We start from the raw sequence: 22,220 nt of genomic DNA on the forward strand, positions 1-22,220 counted from the left end.
GTATTTGAGTCATGTTACTTATAATGTCATGTGGGAACTTCATAGCAAAGGGCCCCGGAAATCATGACGGTAAGCAATGTATACTGCACTGTGTACAGAACATGGATGGTGTGCTGGTCTTGTTGCTTTATAAACATGGGGAACCACTGAAATATTTTGCCATTTTTTACAGACTTTAATTTAACAGGACGACTCACATCAGGCCATCTGAAGATTCGCCTCCAGCAGCAGGGGTCTCTCAAATTGGAAATTGGAGGTAAAATAAATCTAAGATTGCTTCCCTCCCTGTAGAGTCCTGAAAATGGCTGCAGGGGAGATATTAGTGAGAGGGCTGAGAAGCAGAGTTAGATGGATAGAAGGTGGTGGTAAGGAAGAAAGGAGAGAGAGAGAGAGAGAGAGAGAAAGAAAGACAGAAGGAGAGAGGAAAAATGGAGAGAATCATAGGGAAAAGGAGAGAGAGGGACAGAGTTAATGGAGCCTTATTCACTTTAGCCATCGGAGCCTGAAATAGTCATTTTACCAGGAAAAGGTTTCTCAAACCTTTTGTGTGTGAGAGGGTGTGTGCGTGTGTTTGTGTGTGCATGTCAGTGAACATGCATGGAACTGGGTACATGTCTGTGCTTGCAGATGTGTCATGGATCTCACAGCATGTGATCATGTGCATGGGTTTATACTTTGTTATATTTTCCTTCAGTTGTTAGGGGAAAGCAATGATTGGATACACCTAACCGTGGCATGCTGAAGTCCTGTGAACATGCCACTGAAAAAGAAACAAGGTTTATTTGAATTAGATGTGCATATGTGGCAGCAGCCGATTGGTCAAACTACACACCCGTGAACACAGCACTGACATGTCCTTACATGAAAAGTACCTGTAAGATTATAATCTAAATGTGTTACTAGGTCAAGTCTCAGAGATGGCAAGATGCATGTCCAAATGATTGGCCACAAGAATGGAAGATAAACTCATAGCCATGTGATATGAAATCACAGTGTTCATGGGTTGTCAGATTTTAAAGTTACATATAAATAATGATATAAAGCATTAACATTTCTGTTTCTAAGTCTTAATAAAGCCTCGCCCAGACTGACTCAGACAGACATGTGGATAAAACCTAAATCTGAATGGGTCGGCACACATCATCTGACCAGTCCAGTGAACCTAACCTGGGCAGACACTAATAGGCTTAACTGACTTCTCAATAAAATTTTCAGAAAGAGAAGAAGATCAGAAAGAGGCAGAGAGGAAGCTTAATTGGGTGAGTAAATACAAGCAAACATATAAGCTAATTATTGATTAATTGTCCGAATTAAGTAATTACTGTCTATAATCTAATTGTGTGTATTTGTAATTGTGGGTAGTCGCCAAATCTCAGAGGAAACGAGATGATGACACCGTTGACAAAGGTCGACACTGGTATGCCCCCCCTCCACTGTGGACCATGTTCAAGCTCAGTGGAGATAAGGATGCAGATGCTATGTCCTGGAGAGGGGACATCTCCCTCCCCTCAGATGAGACAGGGAGTCCAAGACCTGTGCCAGGTGAGCTGTTAAGAGGGCAGATTGAAGAGGCAGAAACTCTTCCTAACATGTTTCTTCTAAAATATGCAGGGTGAAACTGATTTGTTCTACAGAAATGCATGAGAATCTCTGCATTACTATACATAAATATGTGTCATTTAAAAAAAAAAAAAAAAACAACCAATGCTGTCATTATTCTGCACGCTCTCTTCAAGTGAGCCAAAAACAATGTATCCATGTTATATATAGTCAGGTAAAAATGTGTCATAAGAAAATAACATTTAGGATATTGAGAAATGCCGCTCTCTCTCGTTGCTTCAGAGAATGCACATTTATTAAAATTAAGTCCTTTTGAGTTAAGTATTGTGCATTTTAATCCTTCCAAATACTTCAAAATAGCGCTGAATCTCGGTGTGTGTTCCATTGCATCATGCCTCAAGAACAAGAAGGTAAATATTTCATGTAGAACAAGCTAATCCAAATGCGTTAGTGTCATTGAAACAACACCTTTCCCTTGATGACATAGAAATACACACTAGAATAAATGACCTTACCCTCTAACTCTAAATATGTATATTTGCAAATTGTCGCTTTGCATCTGATTAGCAGAAAGCCGTTAGCACTGATACTCTCATCCCTCTGTCACATATTTGCATGCACACACTAATCCTTTTCTCCATGAACTGAACACTCTTCTACTCTCTTTTAACTTCCTCCACACACACAAACAAGTGTTCCATCCGCACCATACTCATTTTTACCCTTTGCTTCAACACACACACATGCACACACACACAGAGTCACATTTTGCTGAGTGCCTTGGAGGTAAATTATACTCACTTTTCCATTGCAATGAGATTATAACTGTGTCATCCGGTACTGGCTAAGCAGAGTTGGTATAACTGGAAGCATGATAGAAAAAGGACAACTGGGTCTTTCCCCACTCTCAAGCTCACACACACACCCGCACCCAGCAAGGCTGTTAAACTCATATCAGCAGTGGCTCACTGGATTAGCATATCTGGGTGAGATAAAGGAAGCAGACGATGGTTACTTAACTTTGACTTAATGTCCCCCCCATCTGCCTCTTTCTATCTCTTGCTCCTCCTGTCTGACTGTCTGTGTCGTTCGTTCTTTCTGTATAACTGAATGGGTTTTTATTCTGGCCTGTGCTCATTCTGTCTCATTTTATGAGTAATTGTCTTAGTATCTGTCTTTCTCTGTGTTTCTCAGTGCCATTCTATTTCTCCCTCAATGTTTCTCCTCACGCTCTCCCTCCCTGTGTTTAGCAAACGATGATATCAATGAAAGTACATTCACGTGACAATAAATTTCTTATCGTATTGCATCCACCATGCGTCTGGGGATTATCTGTCTGTGCATTAAACTGGTTTGTCTCTCAACACACACCAGTGACACTGAAAATCAAGGACATCTACCAAAAAGTAAATTTACAAAGTCCACCTGCCCACAAAACATTCTCAAATGCAAAGGCCCAAGAGATGATACATATGCAATAAGCACATGAGATTACACACACACAAACACACACACTAAAAGACACAATTGCATATGCATAGACACATGCACAATACACACTGATACAGGGATAAACACAGTTTATACCCCATGCTCAAGAAATGTCACGCGTATGTACATGAGATAGGGAACCATGACATTTTATTCCCATTTTTGGAATTTTGGATTATCCAGATAAGGATGAGATGGAAAAACGTTGCATGGTGTCTACACAGCATATCAGCATGGTTTAAATGGGATGTGCCTTCGTCCCCTATTGCATGCATGTGTAAAATACCAATTGCTTTTCTCAGGTGGACCGAGCACTGCAATATGTATACCCGCTGTATTTCAGTGAATTACAAATAAATAGCTCATAAAAATGTGTAAGGAAATCAACACATTTTACAAGGGCAATCATTATTCCCATCATGCAGTTATCTCCTACCATGTGACACGTTACAGGTAAAACTCTCAACCATTTGCTTGGAATCTTTCATTTTTCGAAAGACAGTATTTAATGAACTTAATGGCAGACTGAATCATGACCTCTGCACGATACGGAGCAGCACCACTATGTTTGGGAAACAATGTGCTCACCTTTAGCTAATTCAGACCTCAGATTGAACAGATTCTGTCCATCCCATCTTATTAAAATACTGGTATTGAACAGCAAATGTCATTTTCAATTTAACTTTCCTTGATTGCCGGATTTTAGAAGATTTTGTTCTGTGTCAGTACAGGACATTACCAATCACTAAAGATAATGAAATCTGCCCACATTACATCCCACAATTTCCCCTCTTGTAGAATCTGAATGTGAACTGTGATCCATGGACATGAATGTTTCATTTGAATCAATGCCAGTTCAGAATGTCACAGCCATATGTAATCATAAGATTGACCCAAGAGTAATGGTTAAGAAACCAACTGCACTAAAACCTATGAATCTCCATTTTGGAGTAAGTTAGTGTTTTCATTTGTCAGAGTCTAATGGTGCTATTAGGCAGCTCATTGGCATTTACTGCCCCACAGAATAAATTCATGCATATAGTTGTTCTCCCAAAAGGGGACATGCGGGTATGGGCACCCACACTAACATAAACACAGACACACATACGGTCAGTAATACATTTGGCTGCACACTGTAGGCATAATGATAATTTATTCTGTTCAGTGTCACCTGTCAGTGTAATTGAGATTTGCTTGCTACTGACCACCCGTATTGTCAGTCTGACTGAGTCCCGAGGGTAAAATAGTGATTGTGGATGCAGCTAGATACAGTAATTCAAATAGATAGCTACTTATTAAAAAGGGTATACCAGCATGTTCTGTACATGCATACATGAATGTGTTTCCAGGCACACATTAATGACTGTGGATCATGCACTGACACAATAATTTCACTGGATGGCTGCAGAGAAAACATATGCACACATACAAACATGATTACATTAACAAAAATGTACACATTTATACTCACACACACCTGTGCACACATGCAGAGAAACAATAATGACTGGTAATTTGTTCGATAGCTGCACAGTGACACAAATAGACGCTGACAGACTATGCAAATGCATAAGAAACACTTTCACCCACCGTCACATGCACACATATAAACATGGAAACTTACATAGCAACAATGGGAAGCCAGTGTTGGCAATTTGAAACGTTCTGCAGTAATTTCACAGATGACGTAATTCCCGGTGGAATATGATACACACAGAATGGAAATCATCGTATTAAGGGCACATTGTGGTGGATCTCATTCTTTAACTTGATTTGCAATTATCTTTAATAACAGATAAAATATGCATAAAGATAGCTCCACCTGTTTTACTTACCGCTACCATACCATTAACCAGCAAGGCATACTTGAATCTCGTCTTCTCTTGTCTTAACATTTCTTACTTCCTTTGCTGGCCTCTCTCTACTCTACTCTCTCTCTCTCTACTTCTCTCTACTTTCAAGATTTTTTTCCCCTTTCTCTTTCTCCTCCATTTCCTCCTTTGCCTATCACCCCTTCCCTCTCCCTTCTCTAATTTACCTCTATGACGGATCCCCCACCTTCCTCAGATAATAAGATACTCCCACTGGCCTGCAAGACTCATTCCCTCAGCATCCATCACTCCCAGAGTCACATTACTGCCCTTTACAAGCACCAGGATGTTTTTCTCCTTAATTGTGGCTGTATACATACCTCACCCCCCAGTAATAATAAATGGTCTTGTCCTCCATTATGGCCATTAGGGAACTCACACTGAGAGTAGCATGCCGCCCACAGTGAGGAGGGCTTGTTTGGCGTTGGGTGTTGTAGCCAAGGAGTGGAAGAATGTCCCTGCATTATAGAAACACATGTTGAGTACCTTGACTAGCAGGAGTGCTGCAGAGATGCTCTCTCTCTCTCTCACTCCTGGTTCTTCAGTTTCTTTGTCTGTGTTTTGCTGTTCTAGAATAAAACACATGTAAATAGAAACACCACGCTGGACAGGAGAGGAGCAAAGGAAAGACTGAGTCTCCAGAGGCTGAGCAACATTATACTGCACGTCTGCAACCAGATGTCTCAGACAGCGAGCCAATTTCCATCTAACAATATGACACCACTGTCTCTGGCCAGAAGATGGCAGTATGTTCCCATCATATTGCAAACACTATACCTTATACTGTAAAGCTGGATACTGCATGAAAATGAAAAAGTGAAAGATTCAAGATTAGATGCACCGTAGGGCTTGAATGAGAAGTCACAGGCTGAATGACTGACTACCTGTAAGCCTATGTTTTCACTCTTCTGATATTTATATATTGTTGGCTCTCTGATCACCCAAACATTTTGAAATGTCCAAACAAATGAACAAATTGCAATGCCTGAGTTTAGACTGTCATGTTGCATTTCAGAAAGAACAGCTAGGTCTCTCATTCCTTAACTTTCTCTTCTTTGCTCTATTTTCCTTTAACTTTATTTACAAACTTTCATTTACATAGTGAGCACAAAGTGAACAATTGAAAATGCTGTTTTCGAAGATGAAAGCATGTTATGTTGGATTTTGCTCACTACACCATATACAACAATCATATTACAAGTATCAGTTTGGTTATTGCTTTTTTCTTCTCTTGCACATGCGGCTGATGGAAATTTATGAATGAAGAAACGGCAAGTGGAGTAGTAAGTGTAATGTCTGTAGTGTCTCCCACTGAAACGAACCCTGTTGTTGTGATGTAGAAAAGGGATGATGTCATCCTTTCCTGTGAAGAGCAAGCAGGTGCAAGCGATGATGTGGAGTTACGACATGTTATGCTGCTTTTTACTGTTCAGAGATAGTACTTCTGTCAAGTACAATCTGTCACATTTCAAGGTATCTTCACATGTGGAGGTGGTAATTAATCATCATCTTACTCATAAGTGCAGTACAGTAATAATCTAGAGGAGCCACATGCTTCTCTTTATTTCTTGGTCCTAAAGGCACCTTACATTTGATTCTTCATATCAGTATTGCTTCTATGCTCTGTAACTGCTTCTCTTCCCATGTTTTTCATAAAAAGGGTTGAGGATTGGCTGCTTTTTGTTGCAGCTATGATATATTTGGTCCACTCAAGCAGTTAGACTTTTAAATAAAATCTAAATCAAATGACCCAAAAAAGTCCTAATTGTTTCAAAATGTTGTTGTTTTTTTGTTTGTTTTGTTACAAAATCCTAATTGGAGAACAGATTTTCAATTCATTTAGCCAATATTTAATTGAAATTTTCAAATCTCTTCCATGCACTACTCAATTTAAAGTCCAACAGACACTATTTGATATTGTGTTCTTGTACTTTTTTTTCTTTTTACCAGCAACCCACTTTCTTTAGACTGATGTCATGTGTTACGCTGAGACATTTCATCTCTTTTCAGCTGTCTGCTGTCATGTCTGTCGCTACATGTCCCTGATACCAACAGGCCAATTTACAGATGGCGACAAGAGAAACAGACAAGGAAATCATTACGGACAGATTCATAAATATCGGCTGCTCTATTTCTTTTAATGGTCAGGAGTCAGAAGTTTAAGGTATGGTAGTCCTGGAGCTAAAAGACTCAAGGATAGATCAATGTCAGTCGTCAGGGGGAATGAAAGCCAGTCTGGTGGAAAAAGGCGAAAGAAGGAAGGAGCTTCAGGCACTGAAAAGTCATATCATAGAGTCGTCAGGGTGGGCTGTGGTGGTTTCAAATCATGAATTCTTTAATGTACTAAGTCCAAATGGTCCCCTGTGCCCCCACAGTGCCTTGCCTGGCAGTCTGAAAATAATTGAGGACTTGAGCTGAAGCAAAGGGAGGGGTGACTAAGGGAGGGAGTTAGGATTCGGGACGGGGAGAAGAGGAAGAGGGAGAATGAGAGAATGAATAAATGACAGAAAGAGAGAGATGGAGACTCCGCTCTTTACAAAAATTACCTTACCTCTACACTTACGCAGCCCTCTTGTGACTCAGGGGCCGTCATTTGTTCTCTTCTCCTGCCCCTGCATCACTCACGCTGATGATAAAGCTCCGGTGCAGGGTGGAAGGTAATCTAGTGGCATTTCAGGGAATGGACCTCAGAGGAATACTTCTTTCATCTGAGGTCATTAATCGCAACATCCAATCACCTCACTCGTAGATCAATAGCCCCGTGCTAAAAATGAAGGTATGAAAAGTGATGCCAGAGTATAAAACATGTGCTATATGTTCCCCCTCAGCAAGTTTACAGCTGGCTGGGTCAGTAAGTTGGTGCCATGTGGCCTTTCAGGCCATCATGAATGAGCTGAGCTGGAACTTTTGGTTGCTTATGCTATGATTAAGGACTCAAAAGTGCTTACATTTAAACTTCTGATAAGTCTAAATTGGAAATTCTTTTTCTTTTTTTTTTCTTTTTTTAAATAATATCAGGACAGCTACAGTAGCTGAGGATCAGATTTAAGCAAGTGTATAAAGAAAAAAAAGTATAATGGTATTTGTTTTATAATGAAAACTGCTTCAAGGCTGCTGCGGTGAAACCAGGGTTCTAAACCCAAGGTTAAAAACATTGCTCCGGGCAGCAGTCCCCGATCAGCGATGTTTGGGAACCTTGATAATTGCCTTTCCTGGTTTCTCAGTTCAGTGAGTACTGGCCACTAACTCTATAGCTGGTTGGGTGTTCATTAGAAGTCCTCATTCAGTAGTTAGAAGGGATATGAGTTTTCAGCCAGCCCATTAAAGGCCAAATGTCACCAATTTAACTGTGTGCAAGGCTCATAAAAGAAGTCATGCATGCTATTGATGTTCGGTACCTTTCCATTCTTCATAACGAGCTGCCTGCACAGAACTGCAGTGTCTAGATTGGATATCTCTAACTTTAGATGATCGAATAATGAGCATGCCTATTCCATTACAATTATATGTCTTCTGCTATAGATAGAGAATTATTTTAACCCTTGTTTGTCGGATTGGTACCCACTTAGTTTGGAAAGATTTATTTTGTGTATATGCAGAATGTCTATAATAGGTGGATCTCCTTTTTACCTAGCAGTAGTAGCTCCTACTCTACTCGGCACTGTATGAAACTATGGTTGCAAAGTTTTGCAACATCTGAACCTGCATGCAGTTGTTGTGAATGCCATCAGTTTTGCATGTATTCATAAACCAAAGTATAAGACAGTTAAAACTGTAAACCAATAATGGCAGTTTAGGAAACGTCAGGAGATTGCCGGAGTTATTACACTTCATCCTGAGGGGAACTTGACTGTTTGTACCAGTGTGTTTCATAGGTACCATCCAGTAGCTGTTTTCACAGCTGCACTCAATTCTGCAAATACCAAACTCATAGTGGCACTAGAAGAAGAGTCATAATCGTTAGGATACTTCATCTGGGAACTGAATTTCTGCACAAAATATTTTGCCAATTTATGCTGAGATATTTCAGTGGCTAAGAGAAAACATTTGAAAAGAAAAAAAGGAAAAGTCATGGGATCAACAGTGTCATCGGCCTCTATCCTGTGTACACCAAGAATGCCGATACAAAATATTTTGGCAATCTATCACGTACTTTTGATAAATTTCAGTCTGGACCAATTCACCGACATATCCATGCCAGAAACATGTCTAAAATCATTAGCAAACAACTCAAAATAACACAGCCTCATGTCTTGGTTTTAGGTCTTCCAATCCGCTACAATTGCGTGGTTGTTGTTGTGTACTGCAACAACATCAACCCAAATGCACTTACTCCATGTGTTCAGCATGAGGGGACAAATAACCCACATCAGCAGCCCTCTCAACATACCCACAAGGGGAGGAAAGAAAGAAAGCGATTGGGTTATTCCAAAGATGAATGTGCCTTGCAGCTTTTGGGCACACAACACAAAACCAGCGAAAGGGAACATCGGCATCATTTGATGAGGCATTCCAAATGTCTCGAGGGGACTGAATTGCCAAGGGCTAAATGACAAATATATGTTGTTGGTGGTAGAGAGTGATTCTGCTGGCTGCCCTAAGGTGCTCTGTGGCTGCCAGCACTATTTCATTTGTCCTTGAAGATCTTGGCTGAAAATGTTGTCATCTGCTTGGGCTGTCTTTTGTGCCTGGTATGTGTGTGTACAGTACCTACTCTAAATCTCTCTCCTTTTGGTTTTGGACTTGTGAGTCTCACTTATTTAACTCATTATGAGATTGTCCGTTCTTTTTATTTTTATCCATCCACCCACCATTATTTTGTTCTATATATTGCCCCGTACAGTATTTGAATAGGTAGACAAACAAAAATAAATTTCTATACAAGATTATGAAGTATCCAAATGCAACAATTCCTTGCAACCAAGGGTTTAAACCCATAGACATGCAGATGCCATATTGGCTGTGTTGTAATGATTTTATCCAGAAAAATTGCACTTCTCATCACTTGTATTTCTTCACAGGCCAAGTCTTGACCTTTCTAATATGGCGGTGACGTTGAAGTACAATCCAGCATCCAATGAGGTATCTATGTTTCTATATTTATGTTTAAATCTACATGTGTGTGCTGCACACTATAAACTTAAAAGTTCAAGTTCGAGTCAAGTTAAACTGTGCCACAGCAATTCTATGAAATTCTTATGAAGTCATTTCAGCACATGTAACATAGCTGCCTACATAATAAAAACCATTTTCATAAACTGCACGTTCTCTGTGCAAGACACTGTTCCCATTTCAAGCTTCATAATTCAAAAAGGCACACACTTACAAAATGCATAGAAATGAATAATTCCACGTGGGAAGACTTACGTATGCCTCTCTTCTTTTTCTACCTATATGACTGAATTATTGATATAAGTCTCAGTGAATTTCTTCTATCTGCACAACGTGGATTATCTATGCATATGCCTAAAGACAAAACAACAATGTAAAAACCTCCATCAGAGAGTGAACGCGAGAGAGATGGAGCCTGAATATTTACAGTCAGCTAATGACATTTCCATTCTGTGGGCTTGTCAGAAATAACAAAGCCTTGCATTTACCCTCTGCATCTGCTCAAGTCTCTTTTCCTCCTCCCTGTGCCCCAAGTGGCTCAGAAATCCTACTTTATAGCGGAGAGGTGTCAGAATTTTAAACAGGCCCCGTCTTTATCCCCTGCTTCCCCGAGCTCTTTCTCTTTAATTCCTGAAAGACTAGGCCGCGGTCGCCTTTTAACCCTCACCTGCTCCTCTGCTAGAATAATGTTGGCTTCTCTCTCTATTCTGTAAGGGAGGAGGGTGAGGGGAAATGATAGAGAGAGGGAAAGGGGAGGTATGAGGGAGAGGAGAGTGTTCCAGACAGAAGCGAGAGATAGGGTTAAGATGGGTGGGAGGTGTGTGTGTGTGTGTCTGTGTGTGTGTGAAGTATCTGAGAGAGCAAGACAAAAAAAAAAAAGTAAAGAAAAAATGGAAAATACTGGCAGAGGTAGAGACAGGAGGCATGGACAGACAGTAAAGGCTGGAGTTACATTATTCTCTGGTGGGACGCTGACTAGTCATTTATCACGCCTCACTGTGAAAAGAAAAGAAGAGAGGACGGTGGAGGGTTTTTTCTATCTCTTGTTAGACAAACCTGATGACAAAGCACTATCCACACACAAGGTAACTTCCCCATTGTGAAATTGGAACAACTCTATACAAAGCTAAATAAGGGGCCATGATTGGCCTACATTTTAGAGGAAAAAGATTTAGTCCTTTTGTCCTCACAACAGCACACACACTTGGTTGTATAAGGGACTGATGTGAAAGTGGATTGTCAAGTATTTACTTCCTAAATGTCCATTTAAAAAATATCTTGTTTATATTTTACACATTTTACACTCTACTCTTCTCTCAAACATAATTTGAATTATTCAGAGTGCTTAAACTCTCAAGATTTGTTCCGATCTTAACATGCATTGAGAAGGAATATTGCTAATACTAATATAAACGTTATTCATTTTCTTAAATATAAGACATTTAAACTTTGTCTAAAATTAACTTGGCACTGAAAAGAATAAACTGGCACAAGTTTCCAAATGAATTGTCTATAAATGATATTCTGCTGTATGAGTAATTGCCTGCAATTCACTCCCCTTTGAGTCAATCTCATGTGTGAAGTCAACGCTGTTAATTAGACCTGTTTTTATGTTCAGGGAACCAGCTGAGCCTGCCTCTTTCTCTCCCTCTCTCCCTCTCTTTTTCTCTCTAGCATTTGTACTTAATTACTGAGGGACTGCTGTCTGCACCAGTGAGGCATAACAAAGAGATGTAGTGCCATTAGCAAGCACAAGAAAGGAAAGGCGAGAAATTTAATCATTTCTCTTATTTTCATGTCTTAAGAGAGTAGAATGGTTAAGATACACTGTAACTGGTCATATTTCCATATGCCTAGCATTAGAGATGTTCATTACATTACTGAAAATTGTTAAGTTTGATTGATGTATTGTGTATATTGAATGTGCATAGCTGGTATAATCTAATGATAAAAACATTAACCCTGCTATATATCTTTGGAAAATGAGTTTCTTAGAGGTTTAAACCTATTAATAATAATAAAAAAAACTGATACAGAAGACTGTCAACTAGAGAGATATAAAATGGCACTATTTTAACTTAGATGTTTTTAATTGAAAGAAACATGTGGACATTTGGACATGATTGAATAACCCTTGAAAATAGGATATGATTGGTTTCAGCTATGTTTAAGATGGATAACAATATCTACTCACTGATAAACTGCTCTGCTTTCTAACATTAAGTATGATTAGTGTAAGTGAAAGTCATGTTTTAATTATAATGATGTAAACTGAATGTGCAAAGTAGAGAGATTGACACAAGGCTCAATGACACCTACTGGGTGTTGAAAATTGGATTTACACCACAGCGGTTGGTTCCATTTGTTGTTCAAAGAGCAGTGAGTGGGGTATTATGATCTGTGTTGAACATGTGTTGATAATATCCAGATCGACGACTATGCATATGGAAAGGGATAATGGAATGGAATGCTACAGCCAAGAAATAGGAATAGTGTGGTGTGGTGGTCCTCCCAGAACTGTTCTATCAGTGGACAAAAGAATAAAAAGTCCAATAAATATATCCTATAATTCCTGGATCTGTTCTGCTGCTTGTGAGCTAATATAAACATGTAACTCTAACATCAAATAAGGGAAAAAGGAACACAAAGAACAAGCAGCAAAAAGAAAATATGTGACATTCCTCCAAACAGATCATGCCCTCTTTTAATTTATTTTTATTTCTTCTCTCATTCTCTCTTTTCTTTCCCTCTTATCTTTTTTTCCTCTGCATTATTTTCAACATGTTTTTTTCACATGTTGTCTCCTGTTACTTATTCGTGGTTTCTTTGTTTGTTTGTTTGTTTAAAAGTGAATATATTTTTATTTGGCATATTTAGTTGACTGACATGGTTAGTAACTACAAAGATCAGGATGCCTCAAATGTCCTCATACCTCAATGACTTGAATAGGTCAGTTGCCAGTAACTTCGAAAATGACACATATGACTATCAGAGAGAATGCAACAGGTGTATCAGACCTTCATTGTCACATTGGTTTGGACCTGCCCTGATTAATTTCACCTGTGTCTTGTTACCCATTACGTATATATACCACTGCTCTCCCTGTGTTTGTTGCCAGTTTGTTGTGTTTGCTTGTCTCATACGTTTCACTGTGTGTACTGGCTCCCTGTTTTTTGGACCTTTGTAGTTTGTGTCTTTGTCTTACCTGTTGAGCTCATTTGGCTGTATTGACTGCCTCTCCATATACCAAACTCCTGCTTTTCCATTAAGAAAAAACTAAGTTTGAAGTTCTGGTTCAGCGTCATGCTTTTAGGTCCAGTTCCCTGAGCCTTATCACCCAGCATAACAATCCCCACCTCCTACATCGCCTGACTTCCTCCTGTCACAGTCCAACAGCCACCAGAGGTTGCAAACTAACAATAAACAGCCACTAAAGGTTACTGTCTAACAATATACATAAATATGGGTCATACTAAGGTGCTTGCATGGACGCCTACATAGCCTTTTTTATGAGTTGGACCAGCTGACTGAGAGAGGATTTACAGGTTTTGACATTTTTGATTGCATCCAACACTGCAGAAGTCCACAGGACATGTAACATGGAAATTATCCATTGATTACAGGTTTCTGTCTGAGGTTTTTGTCTGCGGTGAATTGAATCAGCCATGGCTTTGCAAAGCTCTGCAATACCTGAAGTTATGAAAGAGGCTTCATAATTTAATGCAGCCATAACAGCTTGAACAGCAAAAGCAAAGGCAATCATGTAGTTGGAACTCATATATTTGGCTCACTGTGTTCCCAGAGGTCCATTGCAATAGCTTGATTTTGTTTATTATAGTAATTACATTGATTTCTGAAAGATCATAGTTTTCTTTATTATATTTTCGTAGCTCTGATACGATTTAGTACATTTAATACAAAGATTGGATCGGACATGTGTCATTATTACACATTATACAACCGTCTGTAATCTGGGATTTACCTTGCAATTGGCAACTTATGTTTTTACTTTATTAAAAAAAGTAAAAACATAGAAAAAAAACAAGCCTTCTGTTTATGTGATATTTCCCAGTGTTCTGTGTTGTTCTATTATTATATTAGTATCTGGTGCAACATACAAAATAAATACCAATGTGTTATAAATTGTCACAACACAGTATATTCTTTAACCAATTTATACAACTTTCAGAAGCATTTTTGGACAGATTAGGACATGGCACAAAAGGAAATAAATGAAATACTCTGTGACCAGGATTTGCCTCTTGCTGGTGATTGCATAGGGCTCATGATCAGATGTGGAAAGGGTTTTTCAAGGTAATATTTATGATACCAGTTACATAGACTATAGTTTAGTTCACCTCTGGCTTTTGGATAAAGGTTGGACTCACTCCTTTTTCTGGAGTTGTTCATGATGAGAGGCAATGAGCAGGTGGTGAGGATGCCCACAGTGCCCCCGCTGAGCTCCTAAAGTTGGAGTTTGTCCAATTTGAGAAGGTCACCTCAGTGCTAATGTGTGTTGCAGTAAACACTCCACCTCTGGATTCTAAACAGTAATTCTAAATTTAATTCTAAAATTAACATTTGGTGTTCACAACACCATCAGATGGTCCTACTTTACTGTCACCAACTTATGTCAAAATATTATTATCAGATGGCTCCTAACATTCAAAGGTTTCAGGCTTCTACACTCAGCACTAAGTTAAGTGAAATTCAAAGTGTGTGATGGACTCCTCTATTGGTTATGTACTTCTTGGTGATTTACCTTATCAGAATTTCAAAACCAGGCATAAATATATAAGAGTCTTGGTTCTGGATCTCAAGATTGCAAGTGCTTTTTGCAGCCAGCAGTTCTGTTGCGTTTATGTATCTTCAGCTGTGATCTTAAGATAAGTATCTTCAGATAAGTATTCATGGAAGGGACCCTCATCAGGGTGAGCATCATCTCCCCGAGGCCCTCTGCCACAGGTCTTTCTGGAGACAAAGCTGTATTATCCCCTTTGGGTTGAGTATGAATTGCTGCCTTTAGATATCTATGAGATTGAGGCTCTTCCTAAGTGATCTGGAGAGTGAGAGCAACAGTCTTGGCATCATTATACTGGGCCAGAGTAGTGAGGAAGTAGCCAGAGGGTGACATGCTTTATGTTCAGATCCTTACCTGCCCTATGGTCACGATGTTTGGTTTGTGAACAAGAGATGAAATAGCAGCCCATAGATGAAATTGGTCAAAATGAAGTGTCTGGCCTCACTTTTTAGCATAGGGTGAGGAGCTCAGAGTAGGACCACAGACTCTTTCACTGAAAAGAACAAGCTCAGTGATTTGATGAGGATTTTTGGTATGCCTCCGTGATCCACTCCAACTGAAATTAAGGCTCTTTTTTTAAGTATTTTTTCTGACCATATCACTTGTTATATTTACATCGGAGGTTGTAATGTGACCCCAAAATACTGTAAAAAGGGACTTTATCTCTGAAAACTATTTAAATTATTATTTATTTATACATAGAAATATTTATATAAATTATTTAATTTCTGAATCAGACATCAGTCACAACTATGGCATTATTCAATGTGATAAAAAAAAATATTTCCAGACTACAGTATGTCTGAACCTAATCCATTGATAAGGCTCAGAAATTGTTTAAAGGAATGGCAATTAGTCTCTAGGTCCTACATAAAATGAGACTCCCACCATGCATGACTGCATTTTGTACTTTCAAATGTGTGATTTCCATTCATCAAATGCTAAAATAATGCCACCTGCCATCGGCAACAAAAGATATCATGTTTTGAAATGTACTGCAGGACTTCAGGGTGCTCTATGAATTGTTTGCATATATAAGTGGTTAAGTTGTTTCTTATATATTATTACTCTCAACATTAAAACCGGATGAATAACTTTCATAATGGAAATGGAATTGCCCCCTTAGTTGTAAACGATGGCATCAGTCTGTGAATTATAACAATGACTGTTTATTAATGAACATGTTTTCTCAACTTACAAAATAAATAAATAATAAAAATAGCAGAAATTCAGTTAGACCAAATCCATGGCTATTTCTCACAAGTATACCAATGTGTTTTGAAAAATTATCTGATGGCAAGAATAAATTATAAAACATTCTGTTACACAGAACACCTGCGATTCAATAATTGCAGGGCTATCAGAGATCCTAAAAGTCTGAAATCAAGTTTGCAACAACTCAGTGTTCAACTGTTCTACAAAGCGAACATAAAACAATAATGTCAAATTTGGTCAGAAAACATGACCAGCCATTATCAAAAAGAAATTGCGATCACATTTTGCAATGTTGCACCAACAAGGCAACCCTGCGTCCCAGAAATTACATTTATATACAAGAGATTTTCAACAGCAAACCCATTTAAAAAGGAAACATAATCGCTGCCTGAATTATGTTCAGAAACAATATTTATTTCAAGTCCGGATTTTGATTTGTTCTTAGGCATAGGCAACAAAAGCACTTTGGTTAAGGTTAGGGAAACATTATTCATTATATTCAAAGAAAACATTAATGGATTATGTCAATAAGACAATTATAAGAGTTAATGTTATCAGGTGGGAAGATTGCTTGTTCTAAAGAAGAACTGACAAGTCAGTACAGTTTCTTGTTTTGAGTGAAGCCCTCCTTTATGTTTTAAGTCAAACCTCCTTCAGAAATTGAGTCTAGGGACAAACACAATAAATATATGGAGGACCTATGCCAGCCAGTCTACTACTCTATCAAAATTAAGTGGAGAATGTTGTAGTAAAATCAACCATGTGGGTCAGGGTTAGGTCAGCTTTCGTCCACATTGTTTGTAAAGATGTGGTTTGTGGATTGCATTTTAGACTTGTAGTACTGTATATTATTCAGCAGCAAGACATGGAGTCTTTCCTCAGATGTAACATTGCCTGTGAGAACATATCAGTCACCCTTCTCTCTGCAGCCTCTTCCCCTGCGTAAAATGTGACAGTAAAGATTAAATGATGGAGGGGGTCATGGTCATTGCCTCCCACTGGTGGCTGGTTGCTGCTGTTTATGACATCAGCATAATATTGAAACACCTCATTTTTCATTAAGTGGGCATTACTAAGGGTGACCTTTCACTCTAAACTACTAACGGGCATTCTGATTATCTAGATTGCATGATAATTACAGTATGAATAAATGACTCTTTAGGAATATTAAATCATGCCCATGTAATATGTCTATGGTAATCCATGTATTATCTCCATAATGCCATTACTGGTCATGGTGTTCTTTTAGTGATTATGTATGAACTACAATGTTACGATCATTCAGGGAAAATTTGTTTCAAAGGTACCAGCAAACTAGTGAGCAGACTAAATGACACATCACAATATGTTTAGTAAAATTCTATTATTTATACAGTTTCTAGATTCTGTATAAGTTCTAGATTGTTGGTGTCAGATAACCAGCTCACAATGACCTCAAATAGGATACATTATCAGGCAGTACTGAAGGTTTTCCTTACTGCATGAGTATGAAGTGTGACTGTGAGTATATCAGTTGCAGTATGTTCAGGTGCATTTAACACCACTTGTATTAAAGCTGTACAGAATTACAGGAAACATTTACCCATCTTACTTAATGATCCTCTGTCTGTGTGTATGAGTGTGTGTCTATCCACTTTCATGGCCACATGTCAGATATACTGGGCAATGTATTCATTCAAAAGCACTTTATTCAACCATACAATGAGTCTTTGTAGTCAAGGCAGTAGTACAGTGCAGTATATTTTGGAACTGCTATGAATTGTGTGTGTGGCTGTCTCAATTTTATCTGTCCTTCCAGTTGAGTTATGGCCCTGATGAAACAACGGTTCCTTTGTATGGAGTTGTCACAGAAGGTGAATGATGGAGTTTGGGAGAAACAAACATCTGCTTTACACACAAGTGCACACACTTCCCCTTACACATGACTGTGTGCATGCCGTGTGCAGACACAGAAGTCTCTGTCATACTCATATCCCAAATTCATTTTATAAGTATTGTAGGCCTCTAAAGGGCATCATTGCTTATTACTAGGTCAAACAGTGACAGGTTTCCAACCGTAGTATGCTTGTTGCCGATAATGCCAATAAAAAGAGATGCAATATTTAGCCGTGAACCTAAACATAACTCACATACTGACTGAAGCGGGTTGAATCTGTATCATAGTGCAGTGTGCAACAGTACAAACCACATGGTTCTCCACATCAGTGTTGTGTGTAATGGTAAAAGCATTGTACACTATAGAAAACTGGTGCATACTGCTGTATATAATTTAGTGGTCAAGAGGAGTCAAGAGGAAAAAAAACACATAAAACAACCACAGCTGCGTATAGCCAATTTATTTACAGATTTATTAAAAATGAAACTTCAAAAAGACCACTGTGCTCATTCAGACTAGTAGCCTGTGGCCCTGTAAAGAGCCTCTGCGTGTAGCATGGAGTGACGGTAAAAGGCATCCTTAGGAGGGTATCTTAAGGTCATCACCATCCCTCGCAGCTCACTGGAGCCATAAGTTGATAAATTCAGAGGGGCATTTGCCCTTCAAGCCGCACAATTTGCTAGCGGCCCTGCCTCTGTTAGGCCTGCCCTAATCTAATGCCAACTGTCTGCCTGTGAAGAAAAATGGAAAAATTGTTTGTGAAAAATGAGCGTCAAACCCTCTCCTCCGCCCCCAAGCCCCTAATCAGAAATACGGTCAGCAGCAGCATTTATTGGGCCTGGGAGGATTTCTTATGTTTGGGCCTCTAAGGAGAAGTAAATGCAGGCAATTATAGATGAAGTGATTTAACATGCCAGCATTCCTTTTCTACATAAGTGGCTCATTGTAAAGAGCAGGCTGAGGGCCAGGGCATGCTAAGCACTCTATAGCACTGCTACTGTTATGACTGTGCCATAGCAATAATTTTTGACAATGTCTTTAAATGGAATATGACAAAGAAATTTTTTTTACGTTTGACCATATTTGTAGGACGAAGACTGTGAAAAAGTAGAAAAACTGAAAATATGAACAGCTCCACTTCAGCTGAAGAAAAGCTTTTGCGACTGCTTACATTTGCCAGCAGACTCCATCTGTCCTCATCTGTGTTTGCTTCAAAATTTGAACTTATTAATGAATCTAATTAATACAATGTTTTGCCAAAAGAATTTAAACAGCATATTAAAGTTCATCTTTCTTGCTGTTGTCATAATCATCATTTAATTTCTGGTAAAAGCAATTAAACTTAAGCTAAATGTCTGAGTGCTTATCCTGTGTATGTGTGTGTGTGTGTGTGTCTGTGTGTGAGTGAGTGAATATTGACTAGTGAGTGCTTTTTTTTTTTGTGCCCCCCCCCCCCCCACAAAATGCGAAGTCTCACAGCATGGCAGTAGCTTTGCCTCATGTCTGCTTTGGACATGCTTCACACAAACACACATGCACAGGGCAGGAAATGTACACCAAGCACACAATTGCAGACAGACCAACACACTCACTCTCTCTCTCTTTCTCTCTCTCTCTCTCTCACACACACACACACACACACACAAACACACATCCATACACTATAACCTAACACCCCCATAAGCGCCTCTTCTGCATGCCTCTGCCATAACTAACTGGATTAGTCAGCCACAATCGATTTGGCTCATGTTATCAAAACCAAACAGCCAATCTCCTCTCCCCCGTCCATCTCCGCACCCCGCTCTTCCTTCCCCTCTCTCCAAGCTTGCTTTCCTTCTCCTTCCCTCTCTCCATCTGTCCTCCCCTCTTCTCCCTCCATGTCTCTTTTTTTCTTCCACCAGCACTATTGCCCCACTCCCCCGCTTTCTCCACCTCCTCGTTCCTCCTCTTGCCCTGATCTGTCTTTTCTTCTTCTGTACAAACACAAATTATCAATCCAGAAGCCATTCTCTTGTTCTTAAGACTCCTTTTATTTTTTATTCTTCCTTTCCTTTCCTTTCCTTTCCTTTCCTTTCCTTTCCTTTCCTTTCCTTTCCTTTCCTCCCATTTAACTCATCCTTTCACTTTCCTCTGGTTTTTACACATCCACTCGTTTTCCACTCATTGCCTGCTTACACCTGCCCTCTCTGTCTCCTACCCTTTTTCTAAAAAAAACAAAAACTTTTCCTTCCTTCCCTCTTTCTCCTCTCCTGTCCTTCACCATGACTTCTCTTCCTGTTCTCCATCCCTCCCTGCCAGTGTGCCACTGCTCCTTTCCTCCTTGCCACACATTCATCCATCCTTTCTTTCTCTTCAGCAGCCAAATCACTCTCTAACAGATGCCGCACTCATTCAGTCGATCTCCCCAGTGTATGGTTGTGTGTCTGCATGAGTGTCTGTTGTGTCTGTGTAATTATGCATGTGTGTGTAAGGGAGCACGTGTGGGCATGTGTGCATGCGTGTGTCTCAGTGGAAAAGGCCTGGCCAAGGCTAATTGCTGCCTCCTACCTGGTGGTGACAGGCCTAATCAAGGATGATGAGCTCACTGTTGGTCTCTCTCACTCTTTCTCTCTCACTTACTCTCTTTCTCTCTCCTCTCTTTTGGCAGAAAAATAGATAGACAGCCTCCAGTACCCCATTATGGGTTGTTTTTGGAGAGGAGAGGAGGATAGGAGGATGATGGTGGTGAGGGGGAAGGAGAGCGGGAGGGAAAAAGAAGGACAAGGCTTTTCATTTCAGCTCTCTCCTCTTAAGGGGACAGCATGGGAGCAAAAATTGGCCAGAGTGCTTGAGGGGTAGAGGTACACAGGTTGCAGCACAATGGGCCTATTCACCTCCCCTCAAAAAGTGAAGAGGCCAAAATGATTGGATGAATGAATAAATGAATGAATAAATTTTGTTTCAGGGTGTTTTGGGGGCAAGGTGATGAGATGGGATGAAATGGGGCTTACATTCGCATGTGTGAGTGTGTGTGCATCCGTGCGTGCATGTGTGTGTGTGTGCGGGACAGACTGTGTGTCACTGGCTTGAAGGGTATGGCTATCCAACAACTGCCTCTTGTGGTCCAGAACTGCTTGAGTCTTGAATTAGAATAATGGCATTTGGCCTCACTAGCAGCATAAAAGATGTATGTGTGTGTGTGTGCATTTGTGAGTGCATGAAAGTGTATGAGCCTGATTGCAAAGTAGCTACTACTGTATACGTGTGGATGATGTGATAACCCAAAATATCCACACAAATAACACAATTTTCAGGCTTGTATGGTGTTACACAATCTCTCTTGCTCTCTCTTTCACTGTGAAACACACATGTTGTACACACAAACCTGTATACACACAATTGCAGACAGACCCATGGATGCATCCAATATATTACTTCATTGATCCCTGAATTACATTTCTGTTTTCAGATAGCAGAAACGGTCAGAGGTCAAAGTTGGGTACGGAAAAGCCTGGGATACAATGCTTCGCTCGTGGCAAATAAAGTCTTTGGACTTGATCCTGTTTGGCGACTCTTCTCTGACAACATGCCCCCTGAAATGAGGTAGGGACACCATGAAGCAAATGTGTGAACATCAAATGAATTAATGTAAAAAATAGATTCATGAAAATGAGTCCCAATATTTTTTCTTTTTTATCTTTTAAAGCTTTTAGCATTTTTCTTCTTGAACTTCTCAGTTCATGGGAATTTGTGAGTAGCTGACTTGTTGGTCCTGCATGGGGCGGTAATGATGACCCCTCCAATTTATACTCTCCATTTTAATGCAGATCTACTGAGACTTACACCAGTCTTCATAAAATCCTGACCTTCAGTTCTCCTAAAGCTCAGAACAGAACTTTATCCATAAGACTTGACCACAAATGATGAACCAACTAATCAGAAATGGGACATCTTTTGCACTAAATATCTTGTTTTGTTGTATATGTGATGCAGCACCAAACAAACTGGCCACTGTTTAACAAACTACCTCTGACTGTAAGATTCATGTGTGAGGGATTTCTGTAAAGGTGGTGAAGTATGAAAACCATTTTTAATCTTTCAAAAAGGATACATTTAGTCAGACTATCTAAATGTAACATTAAAATATCGCATTAACCATAAATGTGATAAATTCTGCCAAATTCCTACACCCGACAAATTCATCCAGCTTCTTCGATTTATTAACTTCTCCAATATCTGATCCCCAACATCAAAACCTGGAAAAATCCCATTCGCATTTTTTAATCACATTTTGAGAGTAAGATGTTTAGACCTT

The 22,220-nt window shown here is 39.5% G+C and overlaps 1 long non-coding RNA gene across 1 annotated transcript; it reads left to right on the forward strand.

The window, feature by feature from the left end:
- Positions 1–1,371: 1,371 nt before the first annotated feature.
- LOC124064947 lies at positions 1,372–21,493 on the forward strand. Its single transcript, XR_006844337.1, has 3 exons — positions 1,372–1,542; positions 9,944–10,004; positions 21,375–21,493. It is a non-coding gene; the product is annotated as an uncharacterized LOC124064947 (long non-coding RNA).
- The last annotated feature ends 727 nt before the right edge of the window (positions 21,494–22,220 follow it).

Source organism: Scatophagus argus, chromosome 9, assembly GCF_020382885.2.
Source record: "Scatophagus argus isolate fScaArg1 chromosome 9, fScaArg1.pri, whole genome shotgun sequence".
Lineage (NCBI taxonomy): Eukaryota > Metazoa > Chordata > Actinopteri > Scatophagidae > Scatophagus > Scatophagus argus.